Source organism: Salmo salar, chromosome ssa04 (genome assembly GCF_905237065.1).
Source record: "Salmo salar chromosome ssa04, Ssal_v3.1, whole genome shotgun sequence".
Classification (NCBI taxonomy): domain Eukaryota; kingdom Metazoa; phylum Chordata; class Actinopteri; order Salmoniformes; family Salmonidae; genus Salmo; species Salmo salar.
Window position 1 is genome coordinate 6,511,334 of NC_059445.1, and position 13,481 is coordinate 6,524,814.

Here is a 13,481-nt window from a genome sequence, read left to right on the forward strand (position 1 = left end):
GCGTTACTTCACCCATTGATTTCAGCGTCTCAGCACTGCATGACACCGTATGATGACTTATGTTTGTGTTTATGAAGAGTACAACTGTACAGCGAGAACAACTAACATTTACTATAACACATGCTTTTCTCACACAGAGGTAGAGAGAAAAAGTCAAGGCCAGTGTTGAAAAAAGCACTTTTTAATTATAAACCGTATTGCTTGTTACATATTCCATTCATGAGAGAAATGTGCAACATTAAGAGCCAAGGCATAGAATTAGAGATTAAGGTTTTCACCCAGAATCACATTTTAGATCAGCGTTCCAATAATAAACTGATGACAGAAATTGAGAGTTGGACTGTCTCCTAAATGGCCCCCTATCCCCTATATAGTTAACTACTTTCACCCATAGCCATATCAGGCCATTTAGTAGTGTACTATATTGGGAATAGGGGACCATCTGGAACGTAATATTGATTTTACATTGTGTTTTGCTTGTTTTAACTTTACTTAAAATATATAAACCATAAATGTTTCTCAATTAAAAAATAAACCGATTGCATATGTGTTCACCCACAATACCTGCAAGACGAATAAACCCAAATCATAAAATATAAAAAGAAAAATACATAAAACCATTACAATTAACAAATATTTATCTTGTATATAGTTACATTTGCTTTTTTTTTCAATTATTTTTTAAAATAGCAACTAGAATCAATCTGGTCTTTGCACTCATTCAAATCTTGCTAATTTAATTTTATGCTCCGCCCCTCTTTAGTCCCACATTCCCATTGGATTCCACTCCCACATAATTTCCTGTATCAGTTCTAGGTCTATATCTGGTTACAAGACAACTATTTACATTTTTCTGAGACTGACCATTTGTAGTGTTGGATTGGCATGAAAATAATCAAAGGAACCAAGAACCGCTTTTACCCCTAGTGCTTTAATCTACTCAGAAAATATCTACATCTTACTCTGCACTGAGAATAATAATGCTGTCTACGGTACTAAAGGAACTCTGTCTGGGGGAAAACAACCAGGTAAATGTGTCCTCTCCCCTCTTAGTGTTCTGTGGTCTCCATGGACACCAGCCAGGCCAGCAGGGTAGATGGACACCCAGGCGTAGGTTCAGTAGGCTGGAACACGCCAGTCTGATGAGGAATGTATGGCACTAGAATGGTTCTCTCTGTTCCATATGCAGAGCATCAATCATATCAACTCTATACATTCCATTGTGTTATTATGCGGAACACAAAAAAATAAAACTGTTCTAAACATTCCATTTGGATGCAATGTTCTGGAATGTTGCTGCTAGTGAATGATATCCCCAGGGCAAACCCCCATCCCACCTTAAAAACACCAATCAACGAACGAGGCACTCCAGTTAGCCATAAGCCACACAGACGTAGTTGAAGGCGATCACATATTTACACATTCATATATATATAGAGATTTGCAGATTGAAAGAAATGCAGTCACTGGATCAACAATCAAATCTGTGGTTTCTCCCATAGCTTCAGGAGAACCATTAGAACCAGAGGGAGTTGAGAAAGGGGGTATAACAATGACGCTAAAGAGCCACACAGATAGAAATGTATTGAATAGAGCCAAAACGGTTCACTGGTCTATTATACACGGCTGAAAATCATAGAAATATACTCTGCAGAACAGACTATCAACAATGTTCTGTGACGCAAGACCCATGTGTAAAATGTTAAAGTGGTCGTCAACCTACTTACTTTCCCACAATCCTTTGCCACAACACTGCCCAATGGCACACCAGTGCCTGTCTGACATCACCCAATGATGTCATATACACTATAACATCACAACAGATGGCTCTGAGAAGAGAAGTAGTGTTCAGAAAGACTCTGTAGTAGAAAGTTACTGCAATAGTGGTGTGTAGTTTGGCACCTGTTCATCAGTGTAGTCAGAACCACAACTCAGCAATCACACTTCAAACAAAGACCAAAGCAACACCGGCAGTAGATCAACAAACATTGATTCTTTGTTGGGAAACAGAAGTTAAGTGGTAATTAGTTATCACAAGAAAAAAAAAAAACATTGACCGGAAATCTTCACAATCACTTCTAGAAATGCAGTTTTAACCATTCCAGTAAAAAAGGGGGTTTGTCAGTTTAAGTTCAGTTACAGTTTGAATCCCATTCCAACAGTTCCCTTTTGATTAGCTTTGCTACTGTGGTGGTGAACGTTCCCAGTTCCCAGATGAAGTCACAACTGTCCCTATTGTGGTGGGAGGAGTTAGTAAATTAGAAGTGGTTTATGTCATAGTAGTGTGGACAGGTAGAAGAGGGATGTCAGGAGGATGTCAGTCATAGTAGTGTGGACAGGTAGAAGAGGGATGTCAGGAGTCCATAGTGTTCCTTTAGTGGCTAAAAGTCTGTCTGAATAGAGGAATGAGGGAGAGCTAGGGAGGGAGAGATAGTGAGGTGAGGAAGGCTGAAGGTCATGCAAGTGGCTTATGTCACAGAACCCGAGAGATAAGAGGGAAAGAAGATTAAGAAATCGAAAGATAGAGAGAGGAAAAAGAGAAAGAAAAGAGAGAGACAGAAGGAGAGCGAGTCCAGTCCTAGTGGAGTCAGTGGTCCCTCAGTGAGTGTCCAGAGGTTCAGCAGGGGCAGTAGGCCGGTAGAGGCTGCTCTCTTCTAGTGATGCACACTATCAGTTTCTCTGTGGGAACACCAGGACAGAGAGAGAGACAGAGACAGAGAGAAGGGTTACTACCATGTGCATTTGTTGTAAGAGTGCAACTCATAAACCAGCCGTATAAACGTAAAGGATTGAGAGGACACAGAGCCTGCTAGTGAAGACAATATCAGTCACAGCCTAAACATTACCAATCAATACATGACACAGACAACATGAACACACACAGCCTAAACATTACCAATCAATACATGACACAGACAACATGAACACACACAGCCTAAACATTACCAATCAATACATGAGACACACAGACAACATGAACACACACAGACGCTTGAAAAGAGATCAAACACACACAAGACAGAATTCCATATGTATACAGACATGAAACAATGAAACAAACATCAAGACACAAGATCAACAACATACTACATCAAACATACAAATCCCCAGCAGAGGGAGCAAGAAAAACACCAATACAATGGAGAGAGAGAGAGAGAGAGGTTAGTCAGGCCATGCGGTTTAGTGAGAGAGGCAGGTGTTCAGTCGGTGGACACACATACCATGCGCTCACATGCAGTGTGTGAGGGGGTGTGGCCTAACCGTCATAAGAGTCCATGAGAGGAACAGAGTCCCGCCTCTCCTCATACAGCCCTCCCTGAGAGGGGGAAGAGAAGGGGGAGGACAGGAAGAGAGAAGGGGGGGGGAGAAGAGGGAAGAAAGGTGGTGGGTTAAAGCAGAGTGAGAGAAAAAAGAGAAAGAGAGAAGGGTGTGTTCAGAATGAACAATATGAAAACCAGAAGAATCAGATAATAGAGAGAGGGGGGACGAGAGAGAGGGAAGAGAGAGAGAGAGAGGGGAAGAGAGACAGAGGGGAAGAGAGAGTGTTGATAAAGTGGGTTAGGGTCAGAAGTTAAGTGAGAAAAGAAGCTAACCACTGTAGTGAGACATGCGAGAACATGCTCTGTGTGTGTGTGTGTGTGTGTGTGTGTGTACCTGTGCTGTGTCTTTGTCAGCAGGCTCGAGTGTTCCATCCAGAGTGTTCTTCCTCCCCCTCTGGTCCAGTGTGGAGTAGGCATCTGGAAGACAGCCAAGGCCTGTTAACAACTGTGTGTAGGCGTGTGTGTGTGTGTGTAGGTGTGTGTGTGCACAGACATACCTGGTCCCATATCATTTAGTGGAATCATGTCTCTCTTGTCTCCTCCTGACAAACAAACACAGTCACAGGATGAGAGACAGCTAGTGTGTAGGGTATAGTGTGTGGTCAGAGTGTGTGGGTCATAGTGTGTGGGTCATAGTGTGTGGGTCATAGTGTGTGGGTCATAGTGTGTGGGTCATAGTGTGTGGGTATAGGCCAGTGGTCGGGGATTGTAGTGAGGTGACTGGAGTCCCCACAAAAACAAATACAGCTTTTTTGGTTTTAATTAAGAGTACAGATTGGGAGAATATACAAACTCTGAGAAATGTCATTTTGTGTAAATGTGTTTATCAGAGAGATGAAAATGTAATGAATAAAAGGTTGATGTAAAAATCAAAATTGACAAATTTCAGGGTTGTGTCATTAGATTGGTGGTGGGGTGGGGGTTGTGACATTAGATTGGTGGTGGGGTGGGGGTTGTAACATTAGACAGGTGGTGGGGTGGGGGTTGTGTCATTAGATTGGTGGTGGGGTGGGGGTTGTGTCATTAGATTGGTGGTGGGGTGGGGGTGGTAACATTAGATTGGTGGTGGGGTGGGGGTTGTGTCATTAGATTGGTGGTGGGGTGGTGGTTGTGTCATTAGATTGGTGGTGGGGTGGTGGTTGTGTCATTAGATTGGTGGTGGGGTGGGGGTTGTATCATTAGATTGGTGGTGGGGTGGGGGTTGTGTCATTAGATTGGTGGTGGGGTGGGGGTTGTAACATTAGATTGGTGGTGGGGTGGGGGTTGTGACATTAGATTGGTGGTGGGGTGGGGGTTGTGTCATTAGATTGGTGGTGGGGTGGGGGTTGTGTCATTAGATTGGTGGTGGGGTGGGGGTTGTAACATTAGACAGGTGGTGGGGTGGGGGTTGTGTCATTAGATTGGTGGTGGGGTGGGGGTTGTGTCATTAGATTGGTGGTGGGGTGGGGTTGTGTCATTAGATTGGTGGTGGGGTGGGGGTTGTGTCATTAGATTGGTGGTGGGGTGGGGGTTGTGTCATTAGATTGGTGGTGGGGTGGGGGTTGTGTCATTAGATTGGTGGTGGGGTGGGGGTTGTGACATTAGATTGGTGGTGGGGTGGGGGTTGTAACATTAGACAGGTGGTGGGGTGGGGGTTGTGTCATTAGATTGGTGGTGGGGTGGGGGTTGTGTCATTAGATTGGTGGTGGGGTGGGGGTTGTGTCATTAGATTGGTGGTGGTTGTAACATTAGATTGGTGGTGGGGTGGGGGTTGTGTCATTAGATTGGTGGTGGGGTGGGGGTTGTAACATTAGATAGGTGGTGGGGTGGGGGTTGTGTCATTAGATTGGTGGTGGGGTGGGGGTTGTGTCATTAGATTGGTGGTGGGGTGGGGGTTGTAACATTAGATTGGTGGTGGGGTGGTGGTTGTAACATTAGATTGGTGGTGGGGTGGGGTTGTGTCATTAGATTGGTGGTGGGGTGGGGGGTTGTGTCATTAGATTGGTGGTGGGGTGGGGGTTGTGTCATTAGATTGGTGGTGGGGTGGGGGTTGTGACATTAGATTGGTGGTGGGGTGGGGTTGTGTCATTAGATTGGTGGTGGGGTGGGGGGTTGTGTCATTAGATTGGTGGTGGGGTGGGGGTTGTGACATTAGATTGGTGGTGGGGTGGGGGTTGTAACATTAGATTGGTGGTGGGGTGGGGGTTGTGTCATTAGATTGGTGGTGGGGTGGTGGTTGTGTCATTAGATTGGTGGTGGGGTGGTGGTTGTGTCATTAGATTGGTGGTGGGGTGGGGGTTGTGTCATTAGATTGGTGGTGGGGTGGGGGTTGTGTCATTAGATTGGTGGTGGGGTGGGGGTTGTAACATTAGATTGGTGGTGGGGTGGGGGTTGTAACATTAGATTGGTGGTGGGGTGGGGGTTGTGTCATTAGATTGGTGGTGGGGTGGGGGTTGTGTCATTAGATTGGTGGTGGGGTGGGGGTTGTGTCATTAGATTGGTGGTGGGGTGGGGTTGTAACATTAGATTGGTGGTGGGGTGGGGGTTGTGACATTAGATTGGTGGTGGGGTGGGGGTTGTAACATTAGATTGGTGGTGGGGTGGAGGTTGTGTCATTAGATTGGTGGTGGGGTGGGGGTTGTGTCATTAGATTGGTGGTGGGGTGGGGGTTGTAACATTAGATTGGTGGTGGGGTGGTGGTTGTAACATTAGATTGGTGGTGGGGTGGGGGTTGTGTCATTAGATTGGTGGTGGGGTGGGGGTTGTGTCATTAGATTGGTGGTGGGGTGGGGGTTGTGTCATTAGATTGGTGGTGGGGTGGGGGTTGTGACATTAGATTGGTGGTGGGGTGGGGGTTGTGTCATTAGATTGGTGGTGGGGTGGGGGTTGTGTCATTAGATTGGTGGTGGGGTGGGGGTTGTGTCATTAGATTGGTGGTGGGGTGGGGGTTGTAACATTAGATTGGTGGTGGGGTGGTGGTTGTGTCATTAGATTGGTGGTGGGGTGGAGGTTGTAACATTAGATTGGTGGTGGGGTGGTGGTTGTAACATTAGATTGGTGGTGGGGTGGTGGTTGTAACATTAGATTGGTGGTGGGGTGGTGGTTGTAACATTAGATTGGTGGTGGGGTGGTGGTTGTAACATTAGATTGGTGGTGGGGTGGTGGTTGTGTCATTAGATTGGTGGTGGGGTGGAGGTTGTAACATTAGATTGGTGGTGGGGTGGGGGTTGTAACATTACATTGGTGGTGGGGTGGAGGTTGTAACATTAGATTGGTGGTGGGGTGGAGGTTGTAACATTAGATTGGTGGTGGGGTGGTGGTTGTAACATTAGATTGGTGGTGGGGTGGTGGTTGTAACATTAGATTGGTGGTGGGGTGGAGGTTGTAACATTACATTGGTGGTGGGGTGGAGGTTGTAACATTACATTGGTGGTGGGGTGGAGGTTGTAACATTAGATTGGTGGTGGGGTGGGGGTTGTGTCATTAGATTGGTGGTGGGGTGGGGGTGGTAACATTAGATTGGTGGTGGGGTGGTGGTTGTGTCATTAGATTGGTGGTGGGGTGGGGGTTGTGTCATTAGATTGGTGGTGGGGTGGGGGTTGTGACATTAGATTGGTGGTGGGGTGGTGGTTGTAACATTAGATTGGTGGTGGGGTGGTGGTTGTAACATTAGATTGGTGGTGGGGTGGTGGTTGTGTCATTAGATTGGTGGTGGGGTGGGGGTTGTGTCATTAGATTGGTGGTGGGGTGGGGGTTGTAACATTAGATTGGTGGTGGGGTGGGGGTTGTAACATTAGATTGGTGGTGGGGTGGTGGTTGTGTCATTAGATTGGTGGTGGGGTGGGGGTTGTGTCATTAGATTGGTGGTGGGGTGGTGGTTGTGTCATTAGATTGGTGGTGGGGTGGGGGTTGTAACATTAGATTGGTGGTGGGGTGGTGGTTGTAACATTAGATTGGTGGTGGGGTGGGGGTTGTGTCATTAGATTGGTGGTGGGGTGGGGGTTGTGTCATTAGATTGGTGGTGGGGTGGTGGTTGTGTCATTAGATTGGTGGTGGGGTGGGGGTTGTAACATTAGATTTGTGGTGGGGTGGGGGTTGTGACATTAGATTGGTGGTGGGGTGGGGGTTGTGTCATTAGATTGGTGGTGGGGTGGGGGTTGTAACATTAGATTGGTGGTGGGGTGGGGGTTGTGTCATTAGATTGGTGGTGGGGTGGGGGTTGTAACATTAGACAGGTGGTGGGGTGGGGGTTGTAACATTAGATTGGTGGTGGGGTGGGGGTTGTAACATTAGATTGGTGGTGGGGTGGGGGTTGTGTCATTAGATTGGTGGTGGGGTGGGGGTTGTAACATTAGATTGGTGGTGGGGTGGTGGTTGTGTCATTAGATTGGTGGTGGGGTGGGGGTTGTGTCATTAGATTGGTGGTGGGGTGGAGGTTGTAACATTAGATTGGTGGTGGGGTGGGGGGTTGTAACATTAGATTGGTGGTGGGGTGGGGTTGTGTCATTAGATTGGTGGTGGGGTGGGGTTGTGTCATTAGATTGGTGGTGGGGTGGGGGTTGTGTCATTAGATTGGTGGTGGGGTGGGGGTTGTGTCATTAGATTGGTGGTGGGGTGGGGGTTGTAACATTAGATTGGTGGTGGGGTGGGGGTTGTGTCATTAGATTGGTGGTGGGGTGGGGTTGTGACATTAGATTGGTGGTGGGGTGGGGGTTGTGACATTAGATTGGTGGTGGGGTGGGGGTTGTGACATTAGATTGGTGGTGGGGTGGGGGTTGTGACATTAGATTGGTGGTGGGGTGGAGGTTGTAACATTAGATTGGTGGTGGGGTGGAGGTTGTAACATTAGATTGGTGGTGGGGTGGGGGTTGTGTCATTAGATTGGTGGTGGGGTGGGGGTTGTGTCATTAGATTGGTGGTGGGGTGGGGGTTGTGTCATTAGATTGGTGGTGGGGTGGGGGTTGTGTCATTAGATTGGTGGTGGGGTGGGGGTTGTGACATTAGATTTGTGGTGTGGGTTGTGTCATTAGATTTGTGGTGTGGGTTGTGTCATTAGATTTGTGGTGGGGTGGGGGTTGTGAGATATTCTAGGGGGGGGAATGGGGTCCCCACAGAAAACCACTGAATACAACAGCTATAGGCTATTCAGAGCCATGGTCTGGTCCATCAGCTGTAGTTACATAGACCAGAGACCAGAGACCTGTGGCAATCAAACATGGATCCAACCCAGACCCCAGGGACAATTTTACACTCACACACTTAGTTCCAGAGTCAGGTCTCAGATATTGGGGTAGACCTGTGAAGACCTCAGTGTGTGTGTGTTGCTAGATGTTATTGTCTGTCTCACCCCTGTCTATGAGCGGCAGCGTACTGTCTTCATATCCTCCGTTGACCCGGGGCTGGGTGCTGTTGGGAGGGTTGAGGTTCACCATGAAGTCAGTCTTCTTCCAGCCATCCTTCTCCAGGGTCTTCCTCAACTCCTTATAGCCCCAAACTAACTGGAGTATCAGCCCTGCACCACGCACCTCTCGCTCTGACCGGTTCCTATCAGGAGACAGAACTAGAGGACTCAGAGAGAGAAACAGCATCAAACAGAGGTGATTCAAATACACCCCCAGTCTACCCCAGGGGAGGTCAACCACGCACCCCCGGGGGGAGGTCAACCACGCACCCCCGGGGGGAGGTCAACCACGCACCCCCGGGGGGAGGTCAACCACACAGCCCCAGTCCACCCCGGGGGGAGGTCAACTACACACCCCCAGTCCACCCCGGGGGGGAGGTCAACTACACACCCCCAGTCCACCCCGGGGGAGGTCAACTACACACCCCCAGTCCACCCCGGGGGAGGTCAACTACACACCCCCAGTCCACCCCGGGGGAGGTCAACTACACACCCCCAGTCCACCCCGGGGGAGGTCAACTACACACCCCAGTCCACCCCGGGGGAGGTCAACTACACACCCCCAGTCCACCCCGGGGGAGGTCAACTACACACCCCCAGTCCACCCCGGGGAGGTCAACTACACACCCCCAGTCCACCCCGGGGGGAGGTCAACTACACACCCCAGTCCACCCCGGGGGAGGTCAACTACACACCCCCAGTCCACCCCGGGGGGAGGTCAACTACACACCCCCAGTCCACCCCGGGGAGGTCAACTACACACCCCCAGTCCACCCCGGGGGAGGTCAACTACACACCCCCAGTCCACCCCGGGGGAGGTCAACTACACACCCCCAGTCCACCCCGGGGGAGGTCAACTACACACCCCAGTCCACCCCGGGGAGGTCAACTACACACCCCAGTCCACCCCGGGGGAGGTCAACTACACACCCCCAGTCCACCCCGGGGGAGGTCAACTACACACCCCAGTCCACCCCGGGGAGGTCAACTACACACCCCCAGTCCACCCCCGGGGAGGTCAACTACACACCCCCAGTCCACCCCGGGGGAGGTCAACTACACACCCCAGTGCACCCCGGGGAGGTCAACTACACACCCCCAGTCCACCCCGGGGGAGGTCAACTACACACCCCCAGTCCACCCCGGGGGGAGGTCAACTACACACCCCCAGTCCACCCCAGGGGGGAGGTCAACTACATCTCTGGAGGGACGTGGCTCTTTTGGTTTTTCTTTTCATTTAGTGTCTAACTGATCAGTAAAAGGGAGAAACCCTGCAGGCCCTCAGCCCACCAGAGACTAAGTTTGACCCTCCTGTTCTACATCATCCTTACTGATGGATAGACACACATGCACCTCTTTTTGTCACACACACACACCAGCTTACCCGTCCTTATTGATGAGCACCAGTCTCTCGATGCCCTGCGAGGCTCTGAGGATCTTGGCAGCGTCCAGGCTGGAGCCCAGAACCTCATGAAGGGTGCTCAGTACAGACACCACCGTCTCCTCTGACAGAGCCCTCACAGGCTGGCTCTGACCCCCACCAGGCAGGTTGGATACCAGGTGTGGAACTGCATGTTTACCTACAGAGACAAGAGGTAGAGATATATAGCTATAGTATTTACTAACACAGGTCGGCTCAAAGAGAGTGCGAGAGAGGGAGAAAGAGAGGGAGTGGTAGAGAGAGAGAGAGAGCGAGAGTGAAATAGGGAGAGGGAAAAACAGTTCCACAGAAACAGGACTAACCGAGCAGGTCTCTGTTGCGAGCGTCGATAGCCAGGTTCCTCAGAGCTCCAGACATGGCCCTGACCACCCGGTCGTTACCATGGGCCAACAGCTCTGTCATCATGGGAAGACCCTTCTCCTGACGCAACAATGCACGGATATACCGCCCATACTGAGACACAGAGGGGGAATACATACAGGTCAATGGTTATTCTAGTGTATCTGCGTTCAGGAAATGGACAGACTGTTTTGAGTACTAGACTGTGGTTTAATAAGGGTCTAGAAAGGCGGTGGTTTGTGATTATACTGTGGTTGACTTACAGTCCAGGTGTAAAGGGTTTCTGTTAGAGGTCAAGTAAGGAGGCTGAAAGGGATGTGTGGACCCAATGGTGGTTGTGTTAAACTGACAGGCAGTGGGGTATCAAGGTGTGTGGTGGTGTTGGGCCTGGTGGTGTTTGGATTAAACTGACAGGCAGTGGCGTATCAAGGTGTGTGGTGGTGTTGGGCCTGGTGGTGTTTGGGTTAAACTGACAGGCAGTGGGGTATCAAGGTGTGTGGTGGTGTTGGGCCTGGTGGTGTTTGGGTTAAACTGACAGGCAGTGGGGTATCAAGGTGTGTGGTGGTGTTGGGCCTGGTGGTGTTTGTGTTAAACTGACAGGCAGTGGCGTATCAAGGTGTGTGGTGGTGTTGGGCCTGGTGGTGTTTGGGTTAAACTAACAGGCAGTGGGGTATCAAGGTGTGTGGTGGTGTTGGGCCTGGTGGTGGTTGTGTTAAACTGACAGGCAGTGGGGTATCAAGGTGTGTGGTGGTGTTGGGCCTGGTGGTGTTTGGGTTAAACTGACAGGCAGTGGGGTATCAAGGTGTGTGGTGGTGTTGGGCCTGGTGGTGTTTGGGTTAAACTGACAGGCAGTGGGGTATCAAGGTGTGTGGTGGTGTTGGGCCTGGTGGTGTTTGGGTTAAACTGACAGGCAGTGGGGTATCAAGGTGTGTGGTGGTGTTGGGCCTGGTGGTGGTTGGGTTAAACTGACAGGCAGTGGGGTATCAAGGTGTGTGGTGGTGTTGGGCCTGGTGGTGGTTGTGTTAAACTGACAGGCAGTGGGGTATCAAGGTGTGTGGTGGTGTTGGGCCTGGTGGTGTTTGGGTTAAACTGACAGGCAGTGGCGTATCAAGGTGTGTGGTGGTGTTGGGCCTGGTGGTGTTTGGGTTAAACTGACAGGCAGTGGCGTATCAAGGTGTGTGGTGGTGTTGGGCCTGGTGGTGTTTGGGTTAAACTGACAGGCAGTGGCGTATCAAGGTGTGTGGTGGTGTTGGGCCTGGTGGTGTTTGGGTTAAACTGACGGGCAGTGGCGTATCAAGGTGTGTGGTGGTGTTGGGCCTGGTGGTGTTTGGGTTAAACTGACAGGCAGTGGGGTATCAAGGTGTGTGGTGGTGTTGGGCCTGGTGGTGGTTGTGTTAAACTGACAGGCAGTGGCGTATCAAGGTGTGTGGTGGTGTTGGACCTGGTGGTGGTTGTGTTAAACTGACAGGCAGTGGCGTATCAAGGTGTGTGGTGGTGTTGGACCTGGTGGTGGTTGTGTTAAACTGACAGGCAGTGGCGTATCAAGGTGTGTGGTGGTGTTGGGCCTGGTGGTGTTTGGGTTAAACTGACAGGCAGTGGCGTATCAAGGTGTGTGGTGGTGTTGGGCCTGGTGGTGGTTGTGTTAAAACTGACAGGCAGTGGGGTATCAAGGTGTGTGGTGGTGGTGTGGTTGACTCACGGTCCAGCGTCCGGCACACAGGTTCTGCACAGCTCCGGCGGAGGCTTCCAGCACGGTGGGGTTCTTACTCTCCTTCAGCAGAGAGGTGTAGACACGCACCACCTCCGGCTGGAACAACAACTCATAACCTGGACGGACACACACACACACACACACACGGAGGGAGAGGTGTTAGAAACATGTAGACACGTCTCCTTGTCTTCTCCTTTTCACCTGCACTGTTGCTGCATTCATAAATCTGGGGGGGGTCACTTTGTACGGTCATCCAACTAGGAATTCCAAGTCAGAAACTCGGGCCTCCTCATAGACCTCGGAGTTTCAGACCTGAAGATCACTGACATGATTTGACCTCGTTTCCCAGTTGTCTTGAAAGCACCATGAGTGAAAACAATGTGATGGAAGCTCATCAGGCTGGCTTAGCTGTCGCCTGGTCACTTGTTTCAGATCAGTACAATAGAGGAGTGGACAGGAGAAACATCATATTCCAGTCTGCATGATGCCACTTTATACTGTGTTACCTTTGGCAGGTGTAGTCCTCTTTGGAATGTCAATCATATCTGCTCCGTCCTCATTTCTCCCTGCAACAGAACATCAGAACACTCAGGAAGATGCAAAGAACACTCAATAACCCCCCGCCCACACTGCGGTGCTCTAGAACCCCCTGCCCGCTATGGTGCTCTAGAACCCCCTGCCCGCTATGGCGCTCTAGAACCCCCTGCCCGCTATGGCGCTCTAGAACCACACACCTCTGTGAGCCACTGAAAAAGCCGCTAGGTAGGAGCACACATGCTAACACACATCTCTCTCACACGCTGCACACTGCCTCTCTTACACACATCGTCCTCTAGGAGACGGCAGAGAGCATGACAATGACACATCATTAGCCAGTCCTAATCAATGCTCTAACCAGCAGACAAGCAGAGGTCAGAGAGTCAGAGCTTACCTTTAGAACACCAGTCATCTGTTCCACAGCAGAGAGAAGGAGAGCAGAACGAGGGAGGAATAAATGATAGGAGGAGAGAGGAAGATGATTTGAGTCAAGCGAGAACAGCAGCAGTGACCCAGCCACCCAGACACCTCCTCCACCAAAGCACCAGCATTGATCACATGTAGGATTAGAAACTATCGCAGAAAACACACACTAACATGCACGCCAGCACAAAGACAAACCATCAAAAAACAAAATGTCTGTTCACAAATAGAGAAACAAATCATTTCCATCAGACAGACAGACATCAGACACACAGACATTAAGGAGTGAGACTGAACATTCTTTAGGATGGGGGTAAATAGTATTCAACA

At 50.0% G+C, this 13,481-nt stretch overlaps 1 pseudogene across 1 annotated transcript in view; it reads right to left on the bottom strand.

Moving 5' to 3' along the window:
- Positions 1 to 165: 165 nt before the first annotated feature.
- Positions 166 to 13,481, bottom strand: part of LOC123742403 (catenin delta-1-like) — a 41,602-nt pseudogene continuing 28,286 nt past the window's right edge. Inside the window, exons 15-23 of the transcript XR_006769531.1 lie at positions 12,698 to 12,757; positions 12,180 to 12,307; positions 10,444 to 10,594; positions 10,085 to 10,280; positions 8,647 to 8,843; positions 3,818 to 3,862; positions 3,655 to 3,737; positions 3,262 to 3,316; positions 166 to 2,679 (exon numbers count right to left, since the gene is read on the bottom strand). The product of XR_006769531.1 is annotated as a catenin delta-1-like (transcript). The remainder of the gene's footprint in view (positions 2,680 to 3,261; positions 3,317 to 3,654; positions 3,738 to 3,817; positions 3,863 to 8,646; positions 8,844 to 10,084; positions 10,281 to 10,443; positions 10,595 to 12,179; positions 12,308 to 12,697; positions 12,758 to 13,481) is intronic.